This window comes from Pipistrellus kuhlii, unplaced genomic scaffold (genome assembly GCF_014108245.1).
Source record: "Pipistrellus kuhlii isolate mPipKuh1 unplaced genomic scaffold, mPipKuh1.p scaffold_m20_p_30, whole genome shotgun sequence".
In the NCBI taxonomy this organism is placed as follows: Eukaryota; Metazoa; Chordata; class Mammalia; order Chiroptera; family Vespertilionidae; genus Pipistrellus; species Pipistrellus kuhlii.
In genome coordinates, this window is record NW_023425530.1 from 55,649 (window position 1) to 65,389 (window position 9,741).

The window sequence follows — 9,741 nt, forward strand, 5'->3', positions numbered from 1 at the left end:
AAGGTACAAATTTGCAGTTTTAAGATGAATAAGTAATGGGGATGTAATGTATCGCATGGCATGGCTACAGTTAGCAATACTCTATTTTAAAGTTGCTAAGAGAGATCTTTAAAGTTCTCGTCACAAGAAAAAAAATTGCAATTATGTATAGATGTTAACTAGATTTACGGTGGTGATCATTTCCCAATATATACAAATATTGAATCGTTAGGTTGTACACCTGAAACTGTTATTACGTTTAATTAAGAAAAAGCATGTCCAGTGAAAGAAACTAGACACAAATTCCGCATACTGTGTGATTCCACTTATATACACTGCCCAGAAGAGGCAAGTGGATGAAGTAGGGTCTGGGCACGGTGGAATGTGGGCCCCATCCCACGCTGTGGCTGATCACCATTCTGTTCCTTCAAGGATGAGGAGCAACATCTTTGCTCTCTCCCCGCCACTGCCTGATGTCACTGGCAGCACCACCACCTCCAATGGCGGCAACCAAAAATGTCTCCAGATATTGCCCCATGTCACCTGGGGGGCTAATTGCCCCCAGTTAAGAAGTACTTCCTGCCGAAGCCTGTTTGGCTCAGTGGATAGAGCATTGGCCTGCGGACTGAAAGGTCCTGGGTTCGATTCCGGTCAGGGGCATGTTATATGTTGGTTGCGGGCACATCCCTGGTAGGGGGTGTGCAAGAGGCAGCTGGTCGATGTTTCTCTCTCATCGATGTTTCTAACTATCCCTCTCTCTTCCTCTCTGTAAAAAATCAATAAAAATTAAAATTAAAATTAAAAAAAAAGAAGTACTTCCTGCCCAGCTGGCATATAATTTTATTTTTTTTTTTTTTAAGGAGTACTTCTTTTCTGTTGCTCTGGAACCTGCCAGCTGTTCCTTCTGCCAGAATCCCACCTTTCCACACGTGCACCTGGGCATTTGATCCCGCCCTCCTCGGGGACCCAGCCAGTACACCCGGGGTGTGTGTGTGTGTGTGTGTGTGTGTGTGTGTGTGCTCCCCTGCCCTGCACACCTGAGACAGAGGCCCGGCCTTGGAACCCAGGCAGGCAGCAGTGAATCCCTGGCTAAACTGGGCCTATGCTGTTTTCTGAAAAGTTACCTTGTGCCTGTGAGCCCATTGGTTTTGTTTTTTCTTTTTCTCCTACTGGTAGGAATATAAAATATTTATGACAGTTGGGATTTAAACAAAAATACGAATAAGTGATACTTCAGGAGGCAGATCAAGGGGAGAATATGATTGAGGTTTGGGGTGGCATGGAGTTACCTTTCCTGTCCTCCACCCCCCAGACTTGGCTGCAAACCTCTCCCCATTGAAGAACCTGATGCCCACCCGCCTGCCATGCAGGCTCTGTGGGCTCCCACCCTGCCCAGCGCCTGGCCCTCTTGGCACGTGCCACCCCATCCCGGCCGCGCGGGCCTGTGCTCCCTCTGCCCCCTGGAGCCTGGCCCCTAAGCTAGGTCTGACCTCTCAGCGGGCCCTTGGGGAGACCCCTCCAACCCTACCCTCCCCCCACCCCCACCTCCCCACCCCCACCCTCACCCACCCCCGGGGCTGGACTCCAAGTCCCAGAAAGCCCCGCGCTCCCCGGGGTGGGGCCGGGCTCCCGCTCCCGCTCACGGCTCGGGAGGCGCCGGCGATTTTCAAATTTTGGCGCTAAAGCGGGCGGGGCGGCGGCGATGGGCCACGATCGCCCTCCCCCTTCCCGGGCCTGGCCGAGATGGCCCGTCCGCTCCGCGGGCTCAGGGTTCGAATCTGAGACCCCGGGACCCCAGGGGGCTGGGACGTCACGGGCCACTGCGGTCTGCTGCGAGGGTGGGGGTGCGGGCGGCGGGCGAGACTCCTCCAGCCCAGAGCGCCCCCCGCAGCCCAGAGCGGTCTTCCCGCCTCCGTCCCCCCATTCCCCCCCCCCCCCCATCCCGGCGCCGCCGCCGCCCACCTCCACCGGGGGCAGCGCCAGACTTCTCAAAACCTCAGGGCGGGGCTGAATCCTGGATCCTGGATCCCCGAGCCCAGATGGGGGTGGAGGTGTGGGGGGGGGACTGACTGCAGTTCTGGACTCCGGGCCTGGAGGGCCTGGGTTCCAGGGTTGGGATCTGGGTGCTCTCCCACCCAGAGCCCCAGGTGAGGGGAGTCTGGACCCCGGTTCACAGCCAGGAGGCTAACCCCGGACTCCAGGCTCCGAACGTGGGGACTTGGGGCTGGAACCTGGTCATCCCCACTGAAACTTTGGAGGCGGGCAGTGCTGGAGTTTATGGGAACAGCTTTTGTTCCCATGAGTAAACGGAATCAGGGAATCGGTAAATATTGATCCTCCCCTGGGTCCTGGCACTGGGACTGCCTCAGAGTCCAAAGCAAAGACCCTGCTCCCGGGGCGCTGGCCTGGGCAGAGGAGGGGGACAGAGAGGACACCAGTACCTGTAACAAGCAGGTTACTGGCCTACTGTGACACGTAGGTTACTATAACAAGTACCCGTAACAAGCAGATTCCTGCTGGAAGATAGTGAGCATGCTGAAAGTGGGCTCACTGGCTTGGGGGCCGGTGGGGTGGGGGGCAGCATTTTAAATATATATATATATTTTATTGATTTCAGAGAGGGAGAGATAGAAACATCAACGATGAGTGAGAATCATGGAAGGGCTGCTTCCTGCATGCCCCACAGTAGGGATCAAGCTTGCAACCCAGACATGTGCCCTGACCGGGAATCAACCCGTGACCTTTTGGTTCATAGGTCGACACTCAATCACCAAGCCAGGCCAGACGGCGGGGCTGCCTTTTTAAAGAGGTGGCCTCCTGGAGAGGGTGCCCGTGAGCGGGGACTTAGAGAGAAGGCGGGAATGCCCCCATGAATAGCGGGGAGAAAGCCTCCGGGGGAGGGGCAGCCAATGCAAAGCCAGTTCCAGGCCGGTGCACCTGGCAATGGAGGAGAACTGTCTGCGATATTAAAGAAGCAGAGGCATCAGGCCAGCAGCGGAGGTTTTCCTGGTTTCCAACCCAGCGGCCAGAGGGTGAAATCCTCCCTGAGCAGATCCTCAACAGCCACTGTTTGGCCAGAGAGAAGGAAGGGAATAAACCCAGCGACGCCCGCCTGCCCGCCCGCCCGCCCGCCCGCCAGAGGCCCCACGTCCGCCCAGCAGCAGCAGTCCAGGGTGTCTAGCTGGGAGGCGCCTGTCCCCAGGCAGCAATCTCTGCCCAGTGGCAGCAGCCCGGCCTATACGTCTGGGAGGTGCCAGCAGCGGCAGCCTGGGCTGAGGTCTCAGGCGGCAGGGCCTGGCACCCCCACTGCGCAATCCCCCTGCCAGCGGTGGCAGCCTGGGCTGGGGTCTCAGCCTGGCCAGGGTGCGATCCCCTTCCAGGGGTGGCAGCCTGGGGTCTCAACCATTGAGACACACCAGCCAGGCAGATATGGAGGAATTTTAAATGTTTCTTTTTGAAAATATATATTTTATTGATTTTTTACAGAGAGGAAGAAAAAGGGAAATGGATAGAGAGCTAGAAACATCTATGAGAGAGAAACATTGATCAGCTGCCTCCTGCACACCTCCCCACTGGGTATGTGCCCCCAACCAAGGTATATGCCCTTTACCGGAATCAAACCTGGGTGCCTTGAGTCTGCAGTCCAATGCTCCATCCACTGAGCCAAACCAGCTAGGACTGTCCAATATGCTAAAGAAAAAACCCTATCTAATAAAGAGGGAATATGCAAGGGAGGGCATTTAGGAGTACTGGGGTTTCAGGGGAGGGCAGTTGGGGACAATCGGGCTGGCAGGGGAGTGGTTAGGGGGTGATCAGGCTGGCAGGCAGAAGCGTCAGGGGCAATCAGGAAGGCAGGCAGGGGAATAATTGGGAGCCAGCAGTCCTAGATTGTGAAAGTTAATAATCAAGTAGTTAATAATCAACCAATGAATGATAAATGAGTGGAAAAACAAATCTTTCTTTTTCCCTCTTCCTCTCTTTCTCAAAAACAAAAAGAAAATAATTTAAAAAAAAAGCAACAACAAAAATGCCCAAACTAGCCATGTTATTTAGGGGTGCTCCAATGGGGTATAGTTGAAAGGAAAGTGGGGACCCCGGAGCTTGTACCTGGGGTCTGAAGCAAGGGCACTCTTTCTGGAATGGTGCCCTCCAGCTATCTAATTGGCTAAACTCGGTGCATCCGCACAAACAGGAAATGGCTGACAAAACTGAGGGTCAGGCTCTGGGCAGGTGGCTCGGTTGTTTGGAACGGTCACCCAGGTTGCAAGCCCATCTCTGGGGCACATACAAGAAGCAACCAATGAATGCAACAGTAAGTGGGATAACAAATTGTCTCCCCCCACCTTACTCTCCAAAATCAATCAATCAGGCTTCCATTGGGCAGGAGGAAGCACGCTGGGTCGCGGGCCACGATGGAGCCTGGGCCGGGGCGGGGGGCGGGAGTTCGCTGGCCCGGCGAGCCGGGGGCGGGGCTTCCGAGCAGGGCAGGCGGGAGAAAGTAGGCCGGTCACGTGAACGGGGTGGGCGGGTTTTGCCAGGGGCTGGAGCACGTGATGTGGCAGTGACCTCATGCGGGGACGGCTCGGGACCGCGACCGTCTCTCCCGGAGGGAATGGTGGGGGCTGTAGGACAGGGGGCTGGAGGGACGGAAGCGAAAAGGTCCCGCCGGTTCTGTTATCAGACCCTTGAGTTAGAATCCCCCCACCGCCTAGTTAGCCACTTGCGTTGCCCACCTATGTAAATTCGTTCACAAACCGCAGCTTCAGAGACCCCATTCCAACCACTTTGTCCTGCCACCCCACACCCCTCTAATTCAGAAATTCGCTGCCACGCCCCGTAGGTCCTCAAACTTTGGTCTTGTCCATCTCCCCACAGAAACGTGAAATGGGAAGATGCGATGGCTTAGAAGCATTGGAGGACGCCCAAAATCAGACTATGGAGTTGGATACGGGACCGAGAGATTGGAAAATTTACATTTGTCCGTTTTCTCGCTGCACTGTCTCCACCGGCCACACACGGTGTTTAGCAGGCAGTTGAATGGGGCGTGAAGCTTCCGTTTCCCACTAAACTATTCTCATTCCTAGCTCCATACATCTACAAAACTCCCCACCGGCCCTGGGGAATTGGTTTGCAAAAAGGAGAAATGGCCGAAACCGATTTGGCTCAGCGGTAGAGTGTCGGCCTGTGGACTGAAGGGTCCCAGGTTGGATTCCGGTCAAGGGCATGTACAGTGGTTGCGGGCATATCCTAGATAGGGGGTATGCTGGGGGCAGCTAGTCAAATGTTTCTCTCTCATTGACGTTTCTAGCTCTCTATCCCTCGCCTTTCCTCTGTAAAAAAATCAATTAAAAAAAATTTTTTAAGGAGAAATGCTTAGGAAACATCACAGGAAAGAACTAATTGTGATTTTTTTAATCCTCACTAGAGTGTATGTTTTTATTGGTGAGAGAGAGAGAGAGAGAGAGAGAGAGAGAGAGAGAGAGAGAGAGAGAGGAAGGAGGAGGGGGGGGAGGGGAGGGGAGGGGAGGGGAGAAATAACCCTTGCTCTACTGGGGATATAACCCTCAACCTGAGTATGTTCCCTGACCCAGAATCGAACCTGCAACCTTTCAGTGCACTGGAGGACACTCCAACAGAGCCACATGGGCAGGGTGGTTGTGAATTTTAACTTGTGATTTTGTCCAACTAGTTCCCATGGCAGAACCCACTTGAGGCTGGAACTTCAAACAGGCTTCTCCCTCAACATAGAGTTGATGGGAAGGCAATAAACCTCAGTGCCATCTCGTTATTTTTGCCACACCTAAGAATCACTTGAATCACTGTCTATTACTTAATTTTTGTATACATCTTAAATAAAGCATGTAAGTCAAACCTCATATTCCTTTAGAAATTTAAAATCAGTATCACTTGTCCAAAAGCAGAAAGTAACTATAAAAATAAATGCAATAAAAATGAAACATAGTCCTAACCGGTTTGGCTCAGTGGATAGAGCGTCAGCCTGCGGACTCACGGGTCCAGGTTTGATTCTAGTCAAGGGCATGTAAAAAAAATAAAAAGAAAAAAATAAAAAAAAAAAAAAAAAAAAAAAAAAAAAAAACCAAAATCAATCAATCAATCAACAAACTGAGAATCTTCTTATATCAATTTGCATCTACTGAACAAATTCACTTTTGTATCCTGATTGCCAAGAAACGTGTGGTTCTTTGGGTTCTTTGAGCCGGTGGTGACAACTTTCCGGTTTCCTCATTAGTTGAATACACTCTTTGGCACATGTACATTGTATCATGCTTCTTCCCTTAAAAAGAAAAAAAAAGTATCCTTTTGCCTAGACTGGTGTGGCTCGGTGGGTGAGCATTGACCTATAAACCAGGAGATCACGGTTTGAGGCCCAGGCTGCAGGCTTGATCTCCAGTAGGGGGCATGTAGGAGACAGCTGATCAATGATTCCCTCTTATCATTGATGTTTCCATCTCTCTCTCCATCTCTCTCCTTCTCTGGATCAATAAAACATATATTTTTTAAAAATGCATCCTTTGAACATAATGTGGAGCCCCTCAGAGTGACACTGGGGATTCATTCATTCAGCCAGCACACATATATCGTATATCCCCTATTATGTGCCAGAAACACCACGCTGGGCAAAACAGACCAGAACTCTCGCCCTGGTGGAGCTGACATTTCAGTGAGGGCACAGATAATAAGTAGGAAGAATAAGTAAAACATATAGTATGTTAATATATAGGAAATATACAGGCCGGAAGCCAGCATTCACGGTGCCAGCACGGTCAGTTCCTGGTGAGGGTCACTCCTGGTTTATAGATGGCCACTCCTCACCTCGTTCGGGCCAAGAAGAAGTAAGAGGGTATGAAATGGTGTGTGTGAGAGAGGGATGGCAGGTGGCCCGGAAGCCCACCAAGTGGGGGTGGGGGGACAGAGGCAAGATAACTTAGGGGGGCAGAGGAAGGGGCCCTCGGGGGGCTGCAGGGAGAACCAGCACCAGGACACCACCACCACCACCACCACCACCACCACCACCACCACCACCACCACCACCCCACCCCCCCCCACCCCCCGTCTCCAGGGGGAGAGGGGCGTGGCTTCAAGTGACTTTCCCGGTAACTCTAACAGGGAAGGTGTGCATGTTTTTGTCACCGTTCCAACAACCTGGTTCCCCATAAAAAGGCGTTTCAGAGAGGTTAAGTCACCAGCTCAAGGACACACAGCTTGTGAGGGAGGGCGGTGGGATGTGAACCAGGTGAGCCTGACCTCATAGGGAGTGCCCCACCCCTGCCCCCAGCGGGGCCTGGCCTCCCGGCCTCTTCATCTTTGCTCCAGCATCTCCCACACCTAGCGAGGCGTCCCGCCCCTTCCTCCCCCCCAAGCCCTGCCTCCCCTCCCTTCCCCCCCCCCTCCGCCCCTGACAGCCTGCCCTGGCTTACCAACATCTCAAAGTTCAGAGAATGACTCACCTCCGCCAGGAAGCTTCTCCCTCCAGACAGGAATCATGTCTCGTTCATCTGTGGGGGGGAAAAAAGCCACGATGTCAGAGGCTAGCCATGCCCTCACTTCAAACACACCAATGCCTTCCTGGCACATCCAGAGTCAAACCCCAACCCAGACCCCTTCCCACAGCTGCCCAGGCCCCCCTTCCCATCCCACACTCCCACTCTCCCCTCCGGGGCTCCTGGGCTCCTCAGTCCCCCTCAGAGCCTCTGCGGGCACAGTGCCTGGAGACTGTCCTTACAGCCCCCAGAGCTGCCGCCTTCTTCCTCCTCCTCCTCCTCTTCTTCTTCTTCTTCTTTTTCTTCTTCTTCTTTTAAATTTTATTGATTTTTTTACAGAGAGGAAGGGAGAGGGATAGAGAGCTAGAAACATCGATGAGAGAGAAACATCCACCAGCTGCCTCCTGCACACTCCACACCAGGGATATGCCCGCAACCAATGTATAATACATGCCCTTGACCGGAATCGAACCTGAGACCTTTCAGTCCTCAGACCGATGCTCTATCCACTGAGCCAAACCGGTTTCAGCGCCCCAGAGCCTTCTTCACGTCACTCAGGCCCCAGCTCAACGGGCACCTCCTGAGAGAAGTCACCCCCTCGCCGGAGTAATGTCTGAACGTCGGGTGAGGGCCCCCACTGAGAGGGCGGTTCCTCTGCAGGGGCCAGTGTCTCCTAAGTGTGGACCAGAATGGACTCCGTACGTGCTCGGGAAAAGCCTGGATGATGCTGTGGTGTCCATGTGCAGAGGGGAAACTGAGGCGTGGGGGGAGGGGGAGAGACACGCTCAAGCGCACACTGCTGGTCAGGAGAGAAGTTGGAGGTTGAAATGCAAATCCAGGCAGTCAGAAGTGTCCCCGGTCACCCCATCCCTCCCGTGTGCTGTGTGTGTGTGGGGGGCGGGGGGCGCTCTGTCTACCTCCACGCTACTTTCCCCACCCCCTCACTCCTCTCCTGTCTGGGTCTGTTCAGGCTGCCGCAACAAAATGCCATAGATCGGGCAGCTTAAACAAGAGACATTTATTCCTCAAAGTTCCGGAGCCTGGAAGTCTGCAGTCCAGCCGCCAGCAGGGCCATTTCCTGGTGAGGGTTACTTCCTGGTGTGCAGAAGGCCACCTTCTCCCGCGTCCTTACACGGTGGAGAGAGACTCTGCTCGCTCTTCCTCTCCTTATAAGGACACCAAGCCCGTCCAGGTACCCACCCTCATGACCTCATCCAACCTAATCACCTCCCAGATGCCCACCTCCTGCTATCCCGGTGAATTTGGAGGAGACACACACGAGATCCATGTCACCCCCCACAATGAAGAGGGCCTTCGCTCTGCCCTCACCTCTTCCAGATGACCCTGCCCAGCCCTGACCATCATCCTCCCCAGTCCCACCTGCCGTGCTGGGGGCGGTCTCAGGACCCACCCTTCTGGGCAGAGACTTGACCTCCCCTCTGTCGGGGGAACACCCTCCATGTTAGCTCTCGGGGGCTGGGGTTTAAAAACAGGGTGTCAGGAAGCAGGGCTGGTACTAGTATGAGGCAAAAACGCAGTTATAACTTTTAAAAATCATACTTTAGTGCAACTAAGAAAAAACACATGCAGAATGAAATTTTCATGCTGGAGACATTCTCAAAATGTTAAATCGAGACATGATCAATCATACTGATTTTTCCTTCTGGTCTCAGCTCTAATATGGCTTGGAGTGGTGCTGTTAGTGATCTGTCCTGAATTATAATTTTTAAAAAGATTTTAAATTGATTTTTAGAGAGAGAGGAAGGGTAGGAGAGAGAGAGAGAGAGAGAGAGAGAGAGAGAGAGAGAGAGAGAGAGAGAGAGAGAGAGAGAGAGAGACATTAAAGTGAGAGTGGAACATGATCCGATGCCTCCTGCATGCCTCCAACCTGGGATTGAGCCCACAAACTGGGCATATGCCCTGATCGGGAATAGAACCAGCAACTTTTTGGTGCATAAGACAATACCCAACCAACAGAGCCACACCAGTCAGGACCTGATATTTTAAATTTTTAATATTCTGGCCCTGGCCGGTGTGGCTAAGTGGCCCAAGCACCAAAGGGTCTGGGTTTGATTGCCGGTTAACGGCATGTATCTAGGGCAGCGTTTTTCAACCGCTGTTCCGCGGCACACTAGTGTGCCGCGAGATGTTGCCTGGTGTGCCGTAGGTGCAGACAAGACAAGAATTTTATAATTTTTCACTATTTTGTTTACTTAATATTTCATAATAAAGTAATTATAAAATACTTTCTTTGTGTTTA